Source organism: Pleurodeles waltl, chromosome 2_2, assembly GCF_031143425.1.
Source record: "Pleurodeles waltl isolate 20211129_DDA chromosome 2_2, aPleWal1.hap1.20221129, whole genome shotgun sequence".
NCBI classification, from domain to species: domain Eukaryota; kingdom Metazoa; phylum Chordata; class Amphibia; order Caudata; family Salamandridae; genus Pleurodeles; species Pleurodeles waltl.
In genome coordinates, this window is record NC_090439.1 from 265,751,976 (window position 1) to 265,774,391 (window position 22,416).

Sequence of the window (22,416 nt, forward strand, 5' to 3'; positions counted from 1 at the left end):
TGAAGAGACACTAAAGATCTTAAATTATGTTTGCACTGATAATATGCAGGTACTCATGCCCAGACTCTTTCTGAATTAACATTGTACCTATGCTGCAGAAGGATTACAAGATCAATTCAACACCTTGGATGTTAGTATGCATGAAAGGCAATGAAGGGGCTTATTTACAAGGAGCTTGCGCCACAGTTGTGTCATTTTTTTATGTAGTGGTAAGCACTGTGCTAGCTTCACATTTGGCCAAATGTGTTTCTTTGCCTGGTTCTACATTAAAAAAAAACCTTTTTGGAATCCAGCTACATCACTTTGAATTTAATGTGTGGAGAGTAGGTGTTGTGTCAGAAAAAGTCACTTCAAATTAATGCATTGACATTCACAAAATTTTCTTCATTTGATGCTCCTTCAAGATGCAATGTCTGGGAATTACTACGCCACCAAAAGCCAGGCTTAGGACTGATGCAGTGGCTTTAAAACAGGAATCTGGCCATTTGCAGTCACTTCACACCCTGAAAGATGTCTGTTTTTAAAATCTTCACTAGTTTTAGTAGGTCTACACATGGGAAACTCATGTTATAGGACCTCTTGACTAAGCTGTGACCATGACACCTATAATATCATCATCCACTGTTGCAAGGCTATGTGACACTGTTTACATTTTGTAAGAGACAGGCTAGGATTCCAGGGAGGATGAGGTCCCCACGTCCAGGTCTGCATACCTCAAAGAACAACAGGTAACAACACGTAAAAGGTAGGTAATACATGTATTGTCACTTCATATTCCAATACATACTTGTATTCAATTACATTGCACTGTCACTCACTGTGTCAGACATACTGAGACTCTACATACACATAAGTTGACTATACCCTCTGTAATGTGACAGATAACCATACTGTATACAATATCTCTTACATCCAGAACATGTAAAAATGTAGAAGGTGATATCTGCCATTTTATACTCTTTTACATTGATCCTCACACATAAGAATCCATGCGTCAATATGTACTGACGGATTGCCTTTATTTTTGATGCATTGCTTAAGTTGCATCAGTTCTGACAGCAACCTAAGCAATGCATCACTTTTTGAGTGGATGTGTTGCGGCATCCATCCCTTGGATGCATCACTATTTCAGATGCATCCTGTGACCCTATGACATGCAGTGCCATATTGTAAATACAATGCATTAATAGTACAGTAAACTTTTTTGATGCAGTGCAAGTTTTTTTGAGACATTGCTGCCACAATGCAGCAGTGCACCATTTCTTGTACATACGCCCCTAATTTCTTTTTGGGTCCACTTTCAACTAATAAATGGTATTGAAAGGTACACTGGGATACGTAGGGTAAATTTGTTCCTCTGTCTCTGAGAAGCCTCACATGTATTGAGTGTGAATGTAACCACACATTAAATCAATTGTACAATATACACACATATTACTGATTAGGAGCCAAAGCACAGACCCAAGAGCAAAGCAAAACCTCACCAAGTTAGGAGGAAATGGGAGACTTATGGTTTACAGATTTTGCAAGTATTTGCTCAAAATTACATACATGTAGTGCCTCACTTAGCAAGTTCTCAATGCCAAGGATGACTGAGGTCCAGGGAGATGAGGGCCACATTCATGATTTGTAACCAACTAATTACAATGACCTACTTGCTCAATGGTGCAAGGCTGTGTGCGTTGGTGGTAGGCATCAGTGTGTGACACAACACAGACTGGAATATGGAATCTGTTGTGACAAAACCATCCAAATTATACACTCTCTATGGCCCTCATTATGACATTGGCAGTAAATTCTACTTAGTGCCATGCCGACTGCCGCCAACATACTGCTGCAGCAGCGGATATACGCCAACCATATTATGACACACACATACCAATCTGTCACTAAACTGCCACACACAAGTCCGCCAGCCCAAAGGTCATTGATAAACTAGCGATATCCGAACCCACACTGATACGCCAACAGAACTATGCCCACAACATTATGTCCCACGAATCATAGCGGTGGACATTCAATGGTTATAAACCTTTGGCGGTACACACCGCCGTGCTCAAAATACACACAACCTAACAAAAAAGCACTACATTGGTCAATTCAAACTACACATACCTGACATACATACACACACCACTATAAAACACCGACCCACATTACCCACAACCCTTTACGACAACTAACCATTGCCAACAGAGAGACAGCAAGAGCACCTACACAACCAGAGCCACATACCACCATCACTCATACACCACCCACGCACCTCACAACACACACCCTAACACATCACCTTACACACCCTCACCCACACCACTCACACCACACTCATGACACCACAACAACACCCCAGGTTCTCTGAGGAGGAGCTAAGGGTCATGGTGGAGGAAATCATCCGGGTAGAACCACAGCTATTTGGATCACAGGTGCAGAAGATATCTATTGCTATCAAGATGGAGCTATGGCAGAGGATCGTGGACAGTGTCAATGCCGTGGGACCCCAGGGAAGCTGGGAGGACTGTTGTGTGACAGGGGGTGGACAGGCCCAGGTAACTTACCCTCCAGGAGGCACTCACCGCACTCCTGGGAGCATACCAACATTCCCAGGATACGCTAGGCCAGATTCTTGACAAGTTGCATGAGAACTGGCGGCTGCAGGAGAGACAGGTACCTGGGGATCAGGGAGGACTTGAAGGACATAAACACCACCAGGTCTCCATTGCAGGGGTGCTGGCAGATATGGCCAACAGTATGAGGGAGGCAGTGGCACACCACCGGGCCCCTAACACTAGGCAAACCACTTAACAGCCCTCCACCTCCACTGCCGCTAGTTGACAGGAGGCCCCGCCACAGGACCAACAGGCGCCTCCCCCTGCAGAAGGAGAACCACCCCACAAACATTCCCTGCAATACAGGCAGAAGCCAGAGACTATTGCCAAGACCCCCGCCAGGAAATGAGACTCTCCTGATTGTCACCATTGTGTCCCACTCTGTCATCTTGTCCACCTTGAACTGCCATTGCTCCCCTTCCTATGGCCCTTGGACAATGCACCTGTGATACACATAGACTGGGCTCTAACCTGGACTTTCCTCCATCATCACCCCAGCCCATTCCACTACCCCCTTTTCTTCAGAGCACTGCAATAAACTTTGATAAACTACAATTATGGTGTATGTCAAATGTTTTCAAAATGTATTAGTTTAACGAGGTTCAAACATTGCAATTCAACTGTACAGTTATGTTTACATTGGAAAGACCTGTAGTTGGCAGTACTGAACACACCAGGAGCAATAGTGGGGCACCAACATCTGCAAAAAGAGATGCCAAAGGGCACAGTGAGTGGGCACAGAAGTAGGAATACACAGCCTGCCAGTGACAATGTCACACATCAAACCGTCAATGAAATTTGTACTAACACTATCTTACCTGTGTCTCATTGGAAGAATTGACAAATAATTGCACTTCTGTTGTCCTCATCCTCATCCTCTGCCTCCTCGTCTTCACTGTCCACATCATCCACTGCTGCTACATGGCCATCTCCAGCCTCCTCCTCCTTCAGAAAAGGCACCTGGCGACACAAGGCAAGGTTGTGCAACATACAGCATGCCACGATGATCTGGCAGACCTTTTTGGGTGAGGAGCATAGGGATCCACCTGTTAGTTGGAGGCAACACAACCTGGCCTTCAGGAGGCCTAAGGTCCTCTCTATAATCCTTCTTGTTCACCCATGTGCCTCATTGTAACATTCCTCTGTCCTTGTCCTGGCATTCCTCACAGGAGTCAGTAGCCTTGAGAGGTTGGGATAAAGAGAGTCACCTGCAAATATTGAGGGACAAGTGTTAGCCACACACTCACCATTAGGGCCCATACCATACCCATACACCAACATCCACTGGGTGGGAACCAGGGCTCACCTATTAGCCACACCATGTGCCTCTGAAGCTGGGCCATCACATTTGGAATGCTGCTATTCCTCAGGATAAAGGCATCATGCACAGAACCAGGATACTTTGCATTGACGTGGGATATGTACTGGTCTGCCAGGCACACCATCTGGACATTCATGGAGTGAAAACTCTTTTGATTTCTGAACACCTGTTCATTTCGCCGGGGAGGGGACAAATGCAATCTGTGTTCCATCTGTTGCCCCATTGATGTTGGGGATATGTCTCATTGCATAGAAGTTTGCTTTCACTGTGGCCAGATCCTCCACCTGTGGCAAAACGATGTATCTGCACATGTGTTTAATCAGGGCAGACAACACTCTGGTTAGCACTATTGAGAACATTGGCTGTAAAAATTACTGGTGCCAAGCCTACTGTCACTTGGAAAGAGCCACTTGCCAGGAAATGGAGCACTGATAGGACTTGCTCAAGAGGGGGGATCCCGGTGGGGTGACGGATAGCAGATATTAGGTCAGGCTCCAATTAGACACACAGCTCTGTGACTGTGGCCCTGTCAAGTCTATAGGTGAGGATAATGTGCCTGCCCTTCATTGTTGGCAAGTCCACCAGGGGTCTGTACACAGGGGGATGTCTCCATCTCCTATTCATCCACAGCGGTTGCAATCTATGCGGCAAAAGAGTGAGCAGCTAGTCATTATCTCTACAATCCAACCACTACAGTTCAATGCATATGGTGATTATAACATTATTTTGTTGCAGATGTCCAAATACTGCATTTGTGTACTGTAACGCAGTTAGGATCCATGGCCTGCACCTCTCCCTGAACTGGCGTCCCCCTGATAGGTGGAAATGGTGTAATTCCACTGACGTTGTGCGCCGTCACGGGAGGTGGTCAAGAACCACAGTGCAACTCCTCATTGATTATCATTGGGCCCTACGGGGTCCAGTGGCCAATAGTGATGTACGTGGGTGGTGACAGTATGCACCTCCATGGACATGACCGCCATTTTCTAGCTGTGCACTCACTTTCTACCTGACCTTTAACAAGAGAGGACCTACACTGCAAGCGCTGTTGTGACCTGTGTCTTGAACCGACCATGGCTCGTGTTACTGGGGAAAGGGCTCCTGCCTTCACCTCAGTGGAGTTGGAGCGAGGGTTGGATGGGGCCTACCCCAGTACCGAGAGCTGTATGTGCCTCCAGACCAACAGGTGAGTTAACCGTGAGTACGAAGCATGGGCTGTGAGTGCATGGAGTGCTGTGTGTGAAGGCTTCATGTAGGGGGGTTTGATGGATGGGCTTTGGGAAGCGTAGTGCATGTATGGTGGGCCATGTTGGTGCTAATGAGGATGCGAAGCTCATGGTGGGCCATGAGTGTAACAGGCAGGACGGTCGGACTAATACCTTTCCCTGTGTCTATTTCCCTGCAGGTCAGTTCCCATCAAAGGAAGGGCATATGGCGTGCCATCACCAAGGACGTGCAGACCCTGGGGGGGTCTATGGAAGGCGGAGCACCCACTGTCGGAAACAGTGGGAAGACCTGCGATGCTGGGCACGGAAGACAGCAGACGCCCAGCTGTGGATGGCCTCCCAACAAGGAAGGGGTGCCTGTCGAACCCTGACTCCCTGATGGCCCACATACTGGTGGTGGCCTATCTGGAGTTAGATATGTGCTTGGGGGCATCACAGCAGCCACAAAGGGATGAGTACAGTGCCCTAATTTACAACTTATGCCTGGTGGGGTAGTATCTGGGTGGGGGGGTGGGCCCTGTCGGTGCCCCTAGGCCAGGCCCGGCATTGCAGAGTAGTTCCTATGTTGTGAAGGATTCTGATGGGAAAGACCTCCAACCAAGCTAGTAGGCATCCAGTACTGGGCAGGGGTCTGTGGGTCTCAGGTATGCTGCAATTTGTGTTAGAAGTCCCTATCCATGGGCTGGTGACTAGCATTGTGACTGGTAGTGCTTTGCCTAATGTGTGTGGCTGTTCCCTGTGTGTGAGTGTGTTGTGTACGCCAATGGTGGTGTTGGTGCTGCCATTAACCAAGTGTATCCTTTGTCTCTCCCCCCCTTTATGTTTTGTCACCCTGTCCTTATGTGCATTAGCATCATCTGGCGGAGGAGCAGAGGCACCGGTAACAGAGGGAGCTGCATCCCACAGGACCCAGGAGGCCGAATCCACCAACGGTGAGGGCACCAGTTGGACGGAGGGCGAGGGGAGCACCACAGCGGAGACTGGAGGGGACAGTTCGGACACGGATTTCTCCTCCGATGGAAGCTCCCTGGTTGTGGCAAACACCTCTGTGACCACCCGAGCTACAGGTACAGCCCCATCCCCCATACCAGCAGAGCCCTCCCACCAGCCCCTCAGTGAGTTGCCTGTGCCCCGCTCACCCAGGAGGGTGGGCATCTTCTTCACCCCAGGCACCTCAGGCCCTGCCCCAGTTATCCCTGTTGCCCTGAGTGAGGAGGCTATTGACCACCTGTGATCCATCTCTGTTGGGCAGTCAACCTTTACAAATGGCATCCAGGGGCTGGCAGCCCAAATGCAACAGTCCAATGCATTTCTGGAGGGCATTCACACTGGCTTGGTGGCCCAACAGAGATCAATCCAGGCTCTGGCCTACTCTCAGATGGCAGCCATTGTCCCTGTTTCCATCCTCCCCCCTCCAACTTCCTCCACCAATCCCATTCCCCTCAACCCCAACCTATCCCAAGCTCACAGGCAAACGAGCAGGAACCCAGGACAACACACAAAAGTGGACATGGAAAACCCAAGCACCACACTTCATCCCACAGGCACTCACACTAACAACATCCAGAATCAGACATACCAACATTCACAATTTCCACTGTGTCCACCTCCTCCTCATCCTCCTACTCCCTCTCAGTCTGACCTACACTCACACCTGCATGCACCACATCCTCATCCATTACCACCATTACCAGCACACCTATCAGTACACACCCCTCACTGGCAGTCACCACCCCCACATCCATGCACACGTCTCCTGTGTCCTCTCCCACTGTGTCTGTGCCCCCTCCTCCCAAAGTGCACAAACGCAAGCACTCATACACCCAACAGCCATCCACCGCACAACAGCATCCAGCCCATGCACCCAAACATAGCAGACTGACACCTCCTACCACCACTCCCTCTTCCTCTACTCCCAAACCATCCCCCTCTTCCTGCCCCCATGTCCATAAGAAGCGTTTCCTTGCCAACACTGACCTCTTTCCTCACCCTCCCCCATCTCTCATGTAAGGCCAGGGTGGTCAAAACCCAGGCAAGCATCTCAGCCACCCAGTCCATGGGCCCAGCTGCTGGAAGGAAGGGCAAGGAGGCAGCCCCAGCTGCAGGAAGGAAGGGGAAGGAACCTGCAACAAGAGCCAGTAGAGACAGGGGGCCTGCTGCTGGGACTTAGTTGGAGCCCCCAACACCAACCATGGTGGTGCAGCCGTCCGAGGCTGCAGGGGATGTGCTGGAGCCTCCCCCCAATACTGCCAGCACCGCCACCAGCAGCAGCAGCCCCAGTGGGCAGCCGTCTGAGGCTGCAGGGGATGAGATGGATCCTCCCCCACCACTGCCAGCACCGCCACCAGCAGCAGAAGACCCCGTGGGCAGCCGTCCGAGGCTACAGGGGATGGGCTGGAGCCTCCCCCAACCACTGCCAGCACTGCCACCAGCAGCAGCAGCCCCAGTGGGAAGCCATCTGAGGCTGCAGGGGATGGGGTGGAGCCTCCCCCCACCACTGCCAGTGCTGCTACCAGCAGCAGCAGCCCCAGTAGGCAGCCATCCGAGGCTGCAGGGGATGGGCTGGAGCCTCCCCGACCACCGCCAGCATCGCCACCAGCAGCAGCAGACCCAGTGGGCAGCCGTCCGAGGCTGCAGTGGATGGGATGGAGCCTCCCCCCATCACTGCCAGCTCCACCAGCAGCAGCACCACTGCCACCACTGAGCAGCCGTCACCACCAGCGGACAGTGTGTAGTCCTGCATCCATGGGCTGTTGTGCGGCCTGGCCCATGAAATCCTGTGGGTATGACACCCAACTGAGACACTGTGAACTTGCACTCCCCAGGATCTGCATCAAAGGGCATGATGACACCTTCACAACTAGTGGAGAAGCCATCCACTAACCCCATCCTCCCCAGGATGAAGCTCGCTGGGCACAATGCGCCCTCCAGAACCAGTTGAGAAGCCATCCACTCACCCCATCCTCCCCAGGATAAAGCTCACAGGGCACACTGACCCCAGAACCAGTGGAGAAGCCATCCACTTGAGAGACTGTGGCCTTGCACTCCCTCAGGACAGAGTAATGGGCATGTTGCCCCCTCCAGCGCATGTGGGCAAGTCACACACTTGAGAGAATGTGGCCTTGCACTCCCCAGGAGAGAGTAATGGGCATGTTGCCCCCTCTAGAGCATGAGGGCAAGTCACCCACTTGAGAGACTGTGGCCTTGCACTTCCCAGGACCAAGCACAGGGCAATTTACTCCCCCCAGAGTATGTGGACAAGTCACCCACTTGAGAGACAGTGGTCTTGTATTCCCCAGGACAGAGTGATGGGCATGTTGACCCCTCCAGGACCAGTGGTGTTGTACCATCTTCCGGCTGAGGTGCCCTTCCCATTCCCCATCCCCCTGAGGTGCCGGGCTAATTTCGACCTGATGCGCCTGCAGTGTTCTCTCTGTGTTGTTGCAGGAGTGATGTGGGGCCTTGGATTTTGTGATGTGGTCTGTGGCCCACGAACATTGAGGACTGGGCAATGTCCCTTGATTTGTGAATATGTATATACTTTTTAATTTGGATGCACGTATTACTAACATATTTATCTTATTACACTCTTTTTACTCTATTTTGGTTGTCCTCGCATTATTCCTGAGGGGTACGGGGTGAATATGTAATCTTAGTGCATCTGCTTGTGTGTATGGTGTTTGGAGTGGGGGTGTTGCGTGTGTGTGTGTCACTCTCTTTTTCCTCCCCACTCCCCTGTGTGCTGGGCGGCAGTACTCACCGTGGTCGTCTTTGCTGGCCTTGGTGTTCGTAGTGGAGCAGAATGTTGAAGAGCATGGGGAATACATGCAACTCGGGCTCCATGGCGGCGTGGTTCTTCCTTGAGTCTCCAATTGTGAGTCATTTCCCTTCTGTGCAGTGTTTCCGCCAGGCTTTCAATGTCATTGGTACTGCCCCGGAAAAGGTGGCAGATTGGTGTGTCATTATACAGTGGTGGAACATTGTCTTCCGCCTGGATTTAGGCAGTTACCGCTGTGGTGCCTGTTGATTTTGCCCTGGCTGTCTGTCTGAGCCGTTTCTGCTGTGGTCATAATCTCATATTTATTACTGCCAGCCTGTTGGCGGTATTACTGCCACTATATCACCGACTACCAGGATTGTAATGAGGGCCTATGTCTTTTATACACACTGCTACAGCAGGTGACTATCTACATTGGGTTGTGTGCCAAATCGCACTAAGACAACTACTTACAATGCATTAATAATATGAAGTTGTTGATCGTAGGCCTCACACAAAACAACTTATACCTTTAGGGCAATAGCTACATCATGAACTCAACTCAATATCCTTAATGTCATAAACTCTCAATGATGCAATGATTTTGATGTTGTAAAAGTATAAACAGTTTTACTAATAACAAACCTATTGGAACAAACTACAACTTCCTACCCTACACGAACTAACCTAATCACTACCTTCAACTATCTAAACTTAATCTAAACAACATACATCTACCTATATTAAACTAACTAACATTAACACTACCTTATACTAACTTAACATATCCTAACCTATCTTAAACACAACACAAAATAACATTAAATATGAACCCCCAGCTCCCCTCAACACACATAGATTGGCACAACAGAAACAGCAACTACACCTAAACATAAACTAACTACACATGTAAGCCTAAACAAATATATATTTATTTGTTTTTTTGTTTTATATATGTTTTTTAAACAAATGCTAAACATCAACTCATCCAGCCACTAAAAACCTTAAGTAGAGAGAAAAAGATATAAGAACAATTAGCTATAAAAACTTTTACAAGCTCAAACCTAACTACGCTAAACCTATCCTAATCACTTAGGGCCAGATGTAGTAAAATTCTAAATTGCGACCTGCAAATTGCGAGTCAGACTAACTTGCAATTTGTGAGTCCCAATTCAGAATGTAGGATGGTGTCCTTGACACCATCTGCGACTCGCAAGTGGGTCGCAAAGGCCCACCTCATTAATATTAATGAGGTGGGTTGCAATTTGTGACCCCCTTGAGACTCGCTGCACTCACAGTGATGGTGGCCTGCTGGAGACAGCAGACCACCATGTCTGTGACTGCTTTTAAATAAAGCTGTTTTTTTTTTTTTTTTTAATACAGCCCGTTTTCTTTAAAGGAAAATGAGATGCATTACAAAACTAAAAAATGAAACGTTTTCGTTTCATTTTTTCAAAGCAGGAAGTGGTCCATAGGACCACTGTCTGCTCTGCAAAAATGTTTTTAATGCCATTCACAAAGGGGAAAGGGTCCAATTGGGACCCCTTTCCTTTTGCAAATGGGTTAGCACCCATTTGAAATGGGTGCTAACTATGATTGTTTTGCGACCGCTTTCGCGGTCACAAAACAATACAGCATCGCGCTGCGACTCGCAATTAGGAGGGGAACACCCCTTCCTAATTGCGACTCGCAGTCCCATTTTGTGAATCGGTAACCAGGTTACCGATTCGTAAAACGGGGATTGGGCATCGCGATGTGCTTTTTGCACATCGCAAACAGCAAAATTAGCTGTTTGCGACATGCAAAACGTTTTGTACACCTGGCCCTAATTGACTCTATGTATAACTATTAAAATACAAAACTATAAATGTAAATAAACAACATTTTCCATTACAAAGTCCATATGCGTTGGGACTACTGCACAAGGACTGCCTCCATATTCTTTACTCCCTGCTGCAGGCTGGACTACTGCCTCTGAAAGCCATCCAGTTTGATGCTGATTTTCCTTAATTTTCTCAATATACAGAGCTTATTTACAAGCGGCTTGTGATGCAACTGTGGCGCAGGCCCATATCTACAAGGCCATGCAAAGCCACTTTGCGTGGCTTGTGATAGCCTTGTAGACATGGAGTAAGGCAAAGCAGCGCAAGTCACTGTGTTGCCTTTCTTTGTGTCATTCCATAGGTGTTGCTGTGGGTGTTCACACAAAAGATCCATGGATTTTGACACACTCCCAGATTTACAAGGTTTTGTAAACCCGGGAATGTGTCAAAATCCTATGACACCCCAAGGGTGGCATAAGGGTGGTGCAACTGGGAGAAATATTATTTATTACTCCACATTTTTTCCTTTTTGAATGTGTGCAGCATTTTGCCTCTCGCAAGGAAGAGACACCATCATGCAGAAAAACAATCATCCACACAACAGAGGCATCCTTCGACCATAGTGCAAGGGTTGCTGTATTGGTGCACAGCAGCAATTTGCACAACAGCACAGGGGAAAAGGACAGAAATGTGTTGTATCTTGTAGATGACTGTGCATTCCTGCCCTTTTGTTTTGATGCTGAGCAGTGTAGCAAGATGGATTGAGGCTCTGCCCTGCACCAAAACTTTGTAAATGAGGCCCACAGTATTTTAACATCGTGCCAAAATGTCTTCTGGGACTCTTGGCCTGTGTGGTTGCTGGCTGGTAGGCTGAAGGTGTAGCTGGTGGTTCCAGGGGTAGTGGTGCCTGTTGCTGACTTGATTGGGGTTGTGACAAATGTTGCCGATGAGGTGTTGTGGGTTAAGGGACATTGCAGGATTGCACTGCCTTAGCATGCTGACAGAGCATTGACATCTTGCGTCGGACCTTGGAAACATGTTTGAAGTGCATGTATCTGTCCAACTCCATGTCAAATGTCCTCTCCTCCTCAGCTGTTATGTTGTCTAGGGTGGTAATGGAAAAGCATTACAGCCTGAGCTGTTCATGATGTGTGTAAAAATAGGCTGACATTGTAACACAATTATATGTGCCTGATCAGACCAACTTCAGAAATACATAGACATCCTCTACTTGAGCTAGGAAAACTAAGTCAGGTGCCATCTGTGTAGGTGCACCAAATGTAAATGTAGTCACAATGATGCTACAGCTATATCATACAGAACAATGATTCACATTCATGAAGATGTCCATATTTTAAATTGGTCCAGATATTACAATTTGGGGTTTTAGAATTGTTTCATGCAAATGGGCTGATCCCTGTTCATTAATATGAGTGAAAGTGGTTAAAGTGATATAGTCCATGGCAGTGAGGCTCCATGCTGCATACCCCATCTACAGTAACACAAAGCAGGACAAACTGCTGGCTTCACCTACTCTGTGTCAGATGGCCAATACATACAATGTATCTCTAGCAGAATATTAATGGGATACTACAAGTATTTACCCTCTGGCAAATGTACTGAAATGCGACATGTAGCTTCTAGTTCACACTTGTAGCAGAAAACACGGTGAGTCATACTGAAATATGTTTCTGTGCACACACCATCCCAAGACTTCATTTAGCTGTACACATCATAAAATAAATACTGCTTCTCAGTAGTGTGTGTATGAATGCTGGAGTACTCATCTGACCAAGAATAGTGCATATAATGCAGGCAACATGACTCTATTGGAGGCCCAAGTACCCCAAGACTGGACTATAACAACCATACCTAGTGGTAAGCTAAGAAATTGAAGAACTAGGGCCCATATTCATATTGTTTTACGCAAAACTGCGCAAACGCAAAAAGCAAAGCACTGGCTTGCGTCATTCCAGAGCACCAGCCGGGTGCCAAATTTATGGAATGCCACAAGCCGGCGCAAAGGGTAGGCTAGCGTAAAGAAACGTTAGCCGGGTGGGGGTGTGGGTATGGGAGAAGGGGGTTTTGCACCCAAATATGAAGTTAGGCTGGTTAGAGGCAAAACAAAATGCCTCTAACCAGCCTAGCGTCATTTTCTGATGCAAAACCATCCATACCACATGACTCCTGTCTTAGAAAAGACAGGAGTCACACCCACCACCCCAATGGCCAGCACAGGGGACCAGTGTCCCCTGGGCATGGCCATTGCACCCCGTGCCATGCAGGGAGCCCCAAGTTGGGCTCCCAATAGCAGTTGAAGGGGTCTGGTGTCCCTTTGGTGTGGGTGGGGGTGTTCCTGGTGCTTGAGGAGGGCACCTGTGGACCCATTCCATTGTGTTCAACCATGGAAATGGGTCCACAGGTCCCCTAACACCTGGTCTTACCCAGGCGTTAAGTAATGGTGAAAATCAAGCTTTACACCATTATTTAGCCCTTCCTCCCACCCGTGCATCAATTTAACACGTGGGATAAATATGGGGCTATGGGGTTAGCAATTTTTTAGATGGGAACACCTACCTTGCATCTCATTGATGCAAGGTAGATGCATGCATCTACAAAATGGTGCAAACTCTAATATTTTTATGTTAGACAGAACTAACATCAAAGTATAAATATGGAATTTGTTTTAGTTTTTTAAATGACGCAAATTTGGTGCAAATGGAGTATAGAAATGCCCCTTGATGTCTATATGATAATGAACAAACACATGAACAGACTCACATGTAGCCATGTTATTTGTTGTCTGTCATTGGTCAAATACATTACTTATGAAGAATTTTGTTCATCACAGAAACATATGCCGCAACTATCATATTGAACATTGGTTACAATTTGATGGCTATCCTTCTGACCCTGTCATACATGTTTTAACAATTCTGATTTAAGCTTGTCATACTGCTAAAAGGACAGGTATGTTGTCCGCAAACAAATTAGGTTTAACAAAGCAGGTATGTTTGGCCACCCTTATGTTCAGTCAAACATAAATGTATCTGGAGAACTCAAAAGTATGCAGCATGTCAGACCAAAGTATGCTGCATGCTAATAGAACATATGTTTTATATTTACACAGTGTGTATTTCTGATTTCATGATACCTACACGTTCATGCTTGCTAACAGTTTATGTAATTAAATATTGCACATCATCTGCACCGGTGACATGCACATTTTTGGATATATGCAACAGAAGCCTGCCCATACATGCTTAGCAACACACTTTTCACTGTGCTGCTATGCACGTTGAAACATGATTGTTTAGGTTTGTGCCATTTGTTGAACGAGCTAATGTGTTTCTGTTGAACACATGTAGAGTCTGCACCAGATGATGGTTACTGTGCCCGAAGCCACATGACCATAAATGCTTGAACAAAAACACAAGTGTAAAGAGGCTTAGATTCTGTGGCCCTTTTTACATACAACCTACGTTCACAATGATATTTCTCCTTCATTATAAATGAGTCTAAAGGCAAGTTCTGATGTGTGTCACACACTGACAGCTAATTGATAATAGGTGATTGTTACCACCCACAACACATCACAATGTCACATTTCACATAGGTCACACACAGATGCCAAAATGTTACATAAATGTACTTATAACATTTCCTGGTAGCTTTGGTATCCTGGAAGGAGTCCACCTCTGCACAGGTAAATGGTAGCTGTCGTCCTAGAAGTCGTGATTTTGGACATTGCACTGTAAATAGTGCTTTCACATATGCTTATATGTATGTCTAACAAACTATACTATCCCAGTTTTTCAGATTTACACAACAGTTTAAACACACATACCTGAGCTGGCTGAATGATGAAGTTCAAATGTGCCCATCTTCACAAGCCTGAAGCATGCCTCTGGCATGTGATGTATTTAGTAATGCTGGACAGCATCATGTCAGAATTAATTGTCCCATGACAGATGGGTGACAACATTGACCCTTATATTTACTAAGTGTTGTTGTGATGGAAAAGGACAGGTATATGCATGTAAAACATCATAAAAAACATATAAGTGTTTACTGGTACTGACTAGTTTTAAATCTTGTACCTTCTAATTTTGTGCAAGGATGCATGCCTTGTCAGCAAGTATAATGTTTGGTGTTTCCCTGAAAAACACACAGTTATAAACATGTAGATATTCATAAGACATATCAGCCTGTGAACGTGTGTCACATTATGAACACATAGAGGATGTTACGTAGATAACATTTTGACATAGATCTCCTGCTTAGCCTTCAACAGTGGGTGCTCTGGCAATTTGGAAGCACCCCTGGTCATTCAAGTATGTTACTTAAGGACATGCTCATAATTCCATGCATTTTTTTATTTAAAACTACCACTCACTTACCATTGAAGAGCCTCTTGTGCTAGGATATAGGAATGGAGCAATTGGCCATGTGCTTGCTTTACATTTGCTTAATGTAGGCACTCTGAGGCATTCAAAGTCAGTTCATTTTCCTCATTTACATATAATGTGGTATCCTGACATACATTTTGCATATGTTTGGCATTACTGATATAGCTATATCACAAAATGCAGAAGGAACAGTCATACATACCTATGGGTTCGTCATTCTCCAGTCCAAGGAGGTCAATGAGATCAGCATCCCGTGCAATCACAGCAGTCCATCTATACTTTATCTGGACACTAGTCTGCTCAACCTTAAATGTTTTCTGGTGGTGCCAGCGTACATGATCCCACCATCAATCTTATACTTGTCATGGTAGTTCTGGCATACCCTACCCCCAGCCGCCAGCATACTGGGTAGGTAGTGGACATCCTCTCAACTTAGCCTCTGAAAAGTTCTTCCCCCTCACAGACACGTCCCTGTCCCTCCCAACCAACCTAAACCCAAAATAATACCACTAACAACTATAGCTACCCCTAACAAATTAAACCTCAAAAATACAAAGTCACAATAATACAGTGACAAATATTTTGACAAAACAATGAAAAAGGACAACAAGGTATGACAAGGACACAAGATAGAGACAGAGCACACAAGCACATACTGAAGCAAACACTGACAACTCAAGAAAACTCTACAATCATACCGACACTGTCAAAAAACCTCCAGCACCCAGAAGAAACTAACAGGGAGCAAGAGAAAGTGAAAATAACTTCACACTTCCTAGTATGCAGCCTGCCACACTCATTGCATCATTTCCTGGGTTTATCCCTCCCATTTTCAACAAACGTGTTATTTGTTATGATGACTCAGTACTGAAATTGGCATTGTATGATTTACACATAGCACATTAGCATTTATTAAGTTTTTTTTCCATGCATTGGAGTTGATGCACAAGCTGCGACCAGTGCCACTGGTGCAATGCACTGTGCAGCTGATTTGATTATTTATTGTAAGGTAAAACAAGTAAATATTGAAACATGTTGAGTCATTTTCAAGTTTATCTTACGTGTGTGGTTTGTAATAGGCTTGGGTGAATGTAGGTAGTTACGGAAATACCAGAAGTGTGTCATACATATTGCGGTATTATGCCTATGTGCAATGTTATTGTATTCTCTATTCTGGCCAATAGCTTTATTCAGTCAATATCTGCCATATGAGGTGTTATGGATGAAACACACACTTAGGAAAGCACGGAGACAGGCTGAATCACCTGTTCTACAGTGTATGTGCCAGTCAGTTTACAGATGTACTGGATTATTGAAAAAGATAGGATGAAACTCCAATGCAACACATGTGATTGTCAGGCCGCCATATCTTTGCACAAAAAGCTAGGCAAGTTACACCATATAATGTGGTGGTAAAGAAACATCTGCACTAAGGGCTATATGTATGAACCACTATGTGCAGCACTTGCACAGTGCACCATGTTAAATGTGCTTCACAAATCTGTTTGTCAATTGATTGAGCCTAACAAGACCAGCTTGAGGAGCCCAGACAAGTGTCATTAATCACAAGTGATACAATTTTTGCAACTCACTGCATTGCCTTACTCTGCACCAGAGAAAGCATCCTTGACCGTTGCATGTGGATAGCCATTCACATCTGGAGGGCATACATGCATTAACAAACATAACACATCAGGCAAACCTGGAAATGCACTAGTAAGTACTATGGCCCTCATTTTGACACTGGCGGTCTTGGGTTAATATGGCGGTAGGACCGCCAACAGACTGGCGGTGTATACCACCACATTATGAGTTTGCCATGGGGGTATGAACTGCCGGGCCAGAGATGTTCATCTCCAACCCAGCGGTCCACAGAAGACCGCCGGCAGCATTATGAGTCGGCCTACCACAATGGTTTCGGCGGCAGTAGTAATGCCACAAAAATGATGGCTGTAGGGCTACTGGTGATCGGGAATTCCTTCCCTGTCACAGATAGACAGCTCCCACACCCCCCAGTAATCACCAGACCCCCCACTCTCCCTATAGTCACAGCACACCTCACCCCCCGGAAATTACCTGAACCTCACCTCCCCTACAGTCACAATGCACCCCGCTCCCTCCCCACATACATGCACACACACACACACACCCACCCACATGCACCACGCATACAACCATTCACTTCCAGACACGCATCCGTGCACACACATCCATACACGCATTCACTCACACATACTCACACGCATTGAGGCACGCATCCACACTAACATGCTCACACGCATATTCACACTCATACACACTGACATGCAGACACGCACTCACTGCAACATTCATACATGCATTCACTCACATGCATACAACCACACATACACCACAATACTCAGATTCATTCACACACACACACACGCACACACACTCACACACACACACCCACACACACAGACACCACACACTTACACACAACATCCCCGCCTCCCACCCCCTCTCCTGTCCGATGCCCGACTTACCTTGTCCGGCGAGGAGGTCATCTGCCAGGGAACAGGAAGGGGCGCTGCTCCCGCCGGCAGCACCCACCAGCAAGACACCGCCAGGCTGTATGAATGGTCACTATACAGTTGGTGGCATCCTTCTGGCGGGGCGGAGCAGGTGGTAGCACCACCCAGATGCCTCAGACCGCCATCATGGTACTGCCTGATTTCCACCCAGAGTGTGGCCGAACTCCAGCAGTACCCATATTATGGCAGGCGGAAGACCCCCAGCAGTGGCGGTCTCCTTGTGCCCCTGGCTTCGGCGGTCTTATGGAAAGACAGCCAAAGTCATAATGAGGGCCTATGTTCCCAAGAGTGGCATCACATAGAGTTAGATCCTAAATTCTCCTTGTTACTTTATGTGTCTCTGTGCCCTGCATTCTGCAGCACACATAGATGGTGAAAAATGGCTCACAGGATATATTGGTTAGCAGTAAGATGCATCTTCATGCTCACATACATTCCTGCATGCAATAGTTGCATCCTTGCCCCATGGTACAGGTGTACATGCAATGGGCCTATGCAGCCAAAACAGCAATGGCACAGGGGAAAAGGCATTATTATTTTGTATCAAGTTAGAAATAGATCATTACATGCAATTTGCTTTTACACATAGCTGTGCAGTAGGGAGACTGTGCTGCACTGTGTGACAAGCTCATTATATGGTCCTCTGTTTACAATGACAGGACATGATGGAAACTAAACTGTGATCCATACTTTGGAATAGGTGAGTGAGCTATTAGTCCTCACATATTGCTACCAAAAAGACATGATATCTGTCTCATGCCTGTCACAGTTATTAGCAGTACATTTACTCTGAGTACAGGTCTTTGTGCAGCCCTCCTGGTCCAAGAAGACTGCATTCCCTGACACAAGCATGTGTAATTGCACACATGCAACTCACATTTCCTCTTTGGGATAATACAAGATTTGTGATCCCCTCAACTATGCACCTGCACACTCAGGTCAGAAGTAAACTACTTTTGCTGTGTGGAGGTAAGTTCATATTCAAATTTCTACATCACATCATGTTCAAAGGGTTAATGTGTGTACATATACAGTTTTATTTGACTTTTGATATGGACGCTTCACACCCTTGACATCCCAGTCATCAGGTTTTGTGATGTTTGAATAAACCATCTCCATTGTCATAATTCTCAGGGGAGTCACTCACATTGCAATGTCACCTGCTCACATTGTTGTGTTACGGGACTTTGAGTATCATCACGTTGATGTGCAATGCCTGTATAATGTGTATTTTGAAAGCTGCAGTCTGAAGTGGCATATATGACAATCTGGACAGGAACTGACTCACATGTGTAGTGTTTTGAGGATCCACAGACATGTATGTATGCATTTTGTGCAGACAAAATATTAACTTGTACAATCTTATGTGGCCTTTGTCCATGACTACTGACACTCATGATTTATGAAGGTATATGCTACAACATTCACTCCAGCAAAGTGCAGTCAGTCTGCATGCTACCACATTGAACAGGGACACTACACTTAGTGGTTTGGCACTGTTATGGACATAAGGGTTGATCTGTGTTGCAACACTCGCTGAGTACCTTAGGAAACACACGTTGCTTTTGCAGAAAACAGCCAGGCTACTAGTTGTGCAGCAATACTCTGCTCAAGAGAGGACAGAAATGTACTATTTAGGTGTGGATATGTGACAAACCTGGCTCGTTTCTTACATGCAGTACACTGTAAAACATTGCATTGCTGCATTGGTTGACTGTATATTTGGAGCCATGGTCCCATGTTTCTTAACGGGTCTGACAACATGAAAGATACCTTTAGGCCTACTTCTAGTTGAGAAGACTTGATTGACTTGATGTTCACATTGACTGTGACATATAGACAACACAATGAATGAGTTCAAACATTTATTTTCATGCTGAATATTGAAGAATATTTTAAATGGTTAGTCCATTGTGGAAAATGATTAGGATGAGAAATTAGACTCTGTGGTATTTCATCACCAATGTCTTGCTATTGTGTGTTGGAGGTCTTCAACATTGTCCTCCTCCTCCATTGGCGACCTCTCCACTGGATCATGGCACAATTGTCCGGACACAAATGTTGTGTAAATTGGCACATACGTAAATAGTCTTGCACAACATGGGTGAGTAGAGAAATTGTAATGAATCCTAGTTTGTTTTAATGGGATAACAGGAGTTAGCTTAGCCTCTGGCTTGCAGACTTGTACCCCATCACCTATTGACTTTTACCCTACTTAGCTTGCTCTGTCTTAGCCCATTTAATCATTTAATTCATCTTAGATGGCTGCCTTGTTTATAGGTAGGCCACTTGTTATGCTTTGCATTGTCAGTGCCACCGCGGTAAGGTGTCAGGATCAGGCGACAAAGACAAACAAACAGTAGGTGTTCACACATAGGGATTTTCTCTCTATATACTTTCGAGGGAATGTTTATAATAATTGCCGTCCCAAGCATGTCTGTTATCTATTGTTTGGGAACACACCTACGTCAGGGGTCCTGGTAGATCTGTATAAATACATCGCACTTTAGACAGATAATCAGAGGGATTCCAACCAGAGGGCATCGCCACTATCGCTGATATCGATACTGCACGTCGTCTTGACACTGACCCAGTCTTCGTGTCCCTGTGGAGTCTGAGATAGAGACCTTATTCCAAGGTAACGAGGGTTGGGGTTCCTCTCATAGACATGGCATTGGCAGATTAGGTTTAACAAATCCAGCTCTCCTTTAGGTAGGAGGTTAGGCCTATCATGTTAGGGTATTAGGGCATATTACACCTCTTATGTCTTTTGACATGCTAATGCAAGATGGTGGGGGTCTTTGTAATAATAACTCTTGCCTTCACAATTCAGTTTTTTGCACTGTTCATTATCCTAATCATTGCAGCCCATGCAACATATCGCAAATTGTAGTTGTGTTAAATAAAAACTATTTAAACTTTACTGCACCTTTTTATTGCCTGTGTTTGAATGAGACATGGTGTATCTGTGAGAAAGGGGTAATCTCCGTTTAACCACAACACTCCCTGAGATGTCTTACTCTCTAGTCCATGCGTAAAGGCTGCCACAAATCACCTTTTACTATTGTGTTTGGTGAGGTGCTGCTAGTGAGCCGGAAGGGTTGGGACGACAGCTGCGTCTTGTTGTAGGATAGACATAGTCACATCAAACAAAAGTACTGTCATCCTTAAACCAGCAGTCTTGCCTAGAGCAAGAGTCCAAACTACGACAGAATCTTCCCCCAGACATATCAAGGCACTGAAACTTTGACTTCAAACAGTCAACATATGTTCCACAATGTTCAGAGTCCTGGTCAGCACCTGGATGTACCTTCTTTTGGTTTCCTTCTGAGGATGTGGTAATGGGGTCATGACCCACAGCTGCAAAGCATAGCCTTGGTCAGCTGAAAGTAGAAAAAAAGATGTGTTCGTTATTATGCACAATGTTACAGAGACATACATGCCCATATGAATTATGTATATTGACTAACTCATAGATATTTCTTACAGTATAGAATTTTATAGGTTATAAATACAGTTGACCATGATTTGTCACATATCTCTTCCAGTTTATATGTATTAGTGCTAGTGTTGTTTATGCTGTGATACTTTGGACACTTCCACACGCAGACTTTCATGATCAGGCAGTGGATTATTATGATTGGTGCATCTGAAGGTTGTGGACAAGTCTATATTCTGTCCACTAACTATAAGGTCACAGAGACAAAGTAGTGATCCAATTTTGAATTATATATTTAGCACAAGGTGCTTTTGGACAGTACCAATCTTCTTGACACTCATGCATACATATCTCCTGTTGAAATTTCTAAATGCTGTTGCTTTGCTACGTGACTTTGACCGAGCCTTTGATTTGTTCACTCGCTTTTATGTTGCAAATTGCTGCCAACATGTTTTTAATTTGCAACATGTGAAATGGTTAGATTTACATTTTGTTGTCAGCCTTCAGATAATGCTTGTTTTCAGACAGGTAATGCTGAACTTAGATGGACACATAGGTCTGACAATGTGGATCTTTAGTATGTAGGACATACTGATGCAGATCGAGTAGTTTTCTACTACAGGCCACAACGTAATACTTCTTTTTTTCCAGGTATGTATATGATTCTACCTTGTAGGTTAATCTATACTTCTATGCCTTTATTCTGTCATCAATGATGTGGCTTACGAATGTTGAGATTGGGATGCAGGGCATATTGAGATACCTTGTCCTGGTGGCATTCCTTTCTATGTTAGCCACTTGTGTATGACATGCTTAACAGCATTGTGTTTGAGTTTTTGAGTTGAACATAGACTGATTCATATGCTGTGAATTAGACCTAGTTACAAAAACCACGGGTGATGTATCACGTTGGTTACATTCGTCAATGTGGCTTGACACATATGAATGTGTGTGAAACTAGACCTTCAGTATGGCAGAGACATATGTGTTTTTTGACATGTTGATTCTCACATTGATACACTAAATTGACTTTTACACATGACTGTGGCCTACAGGTTCACTGCAAGACATAAATCTAATTTGCTCCTGGAACTATGGTCAACATGTAAATCTTCAGCCATGTGTGCCACACTTACTCACAAACACAAGATTAGTTCAAACTTCCTTATTTTTTTGGAAGTTTAACTAGTAACCGAGAAAAGGCACACCATTGAACAAACGCTCATCCTACAATTAGACATCATGTGCAGTTTGTACTTATATTACCACATGATTACCTT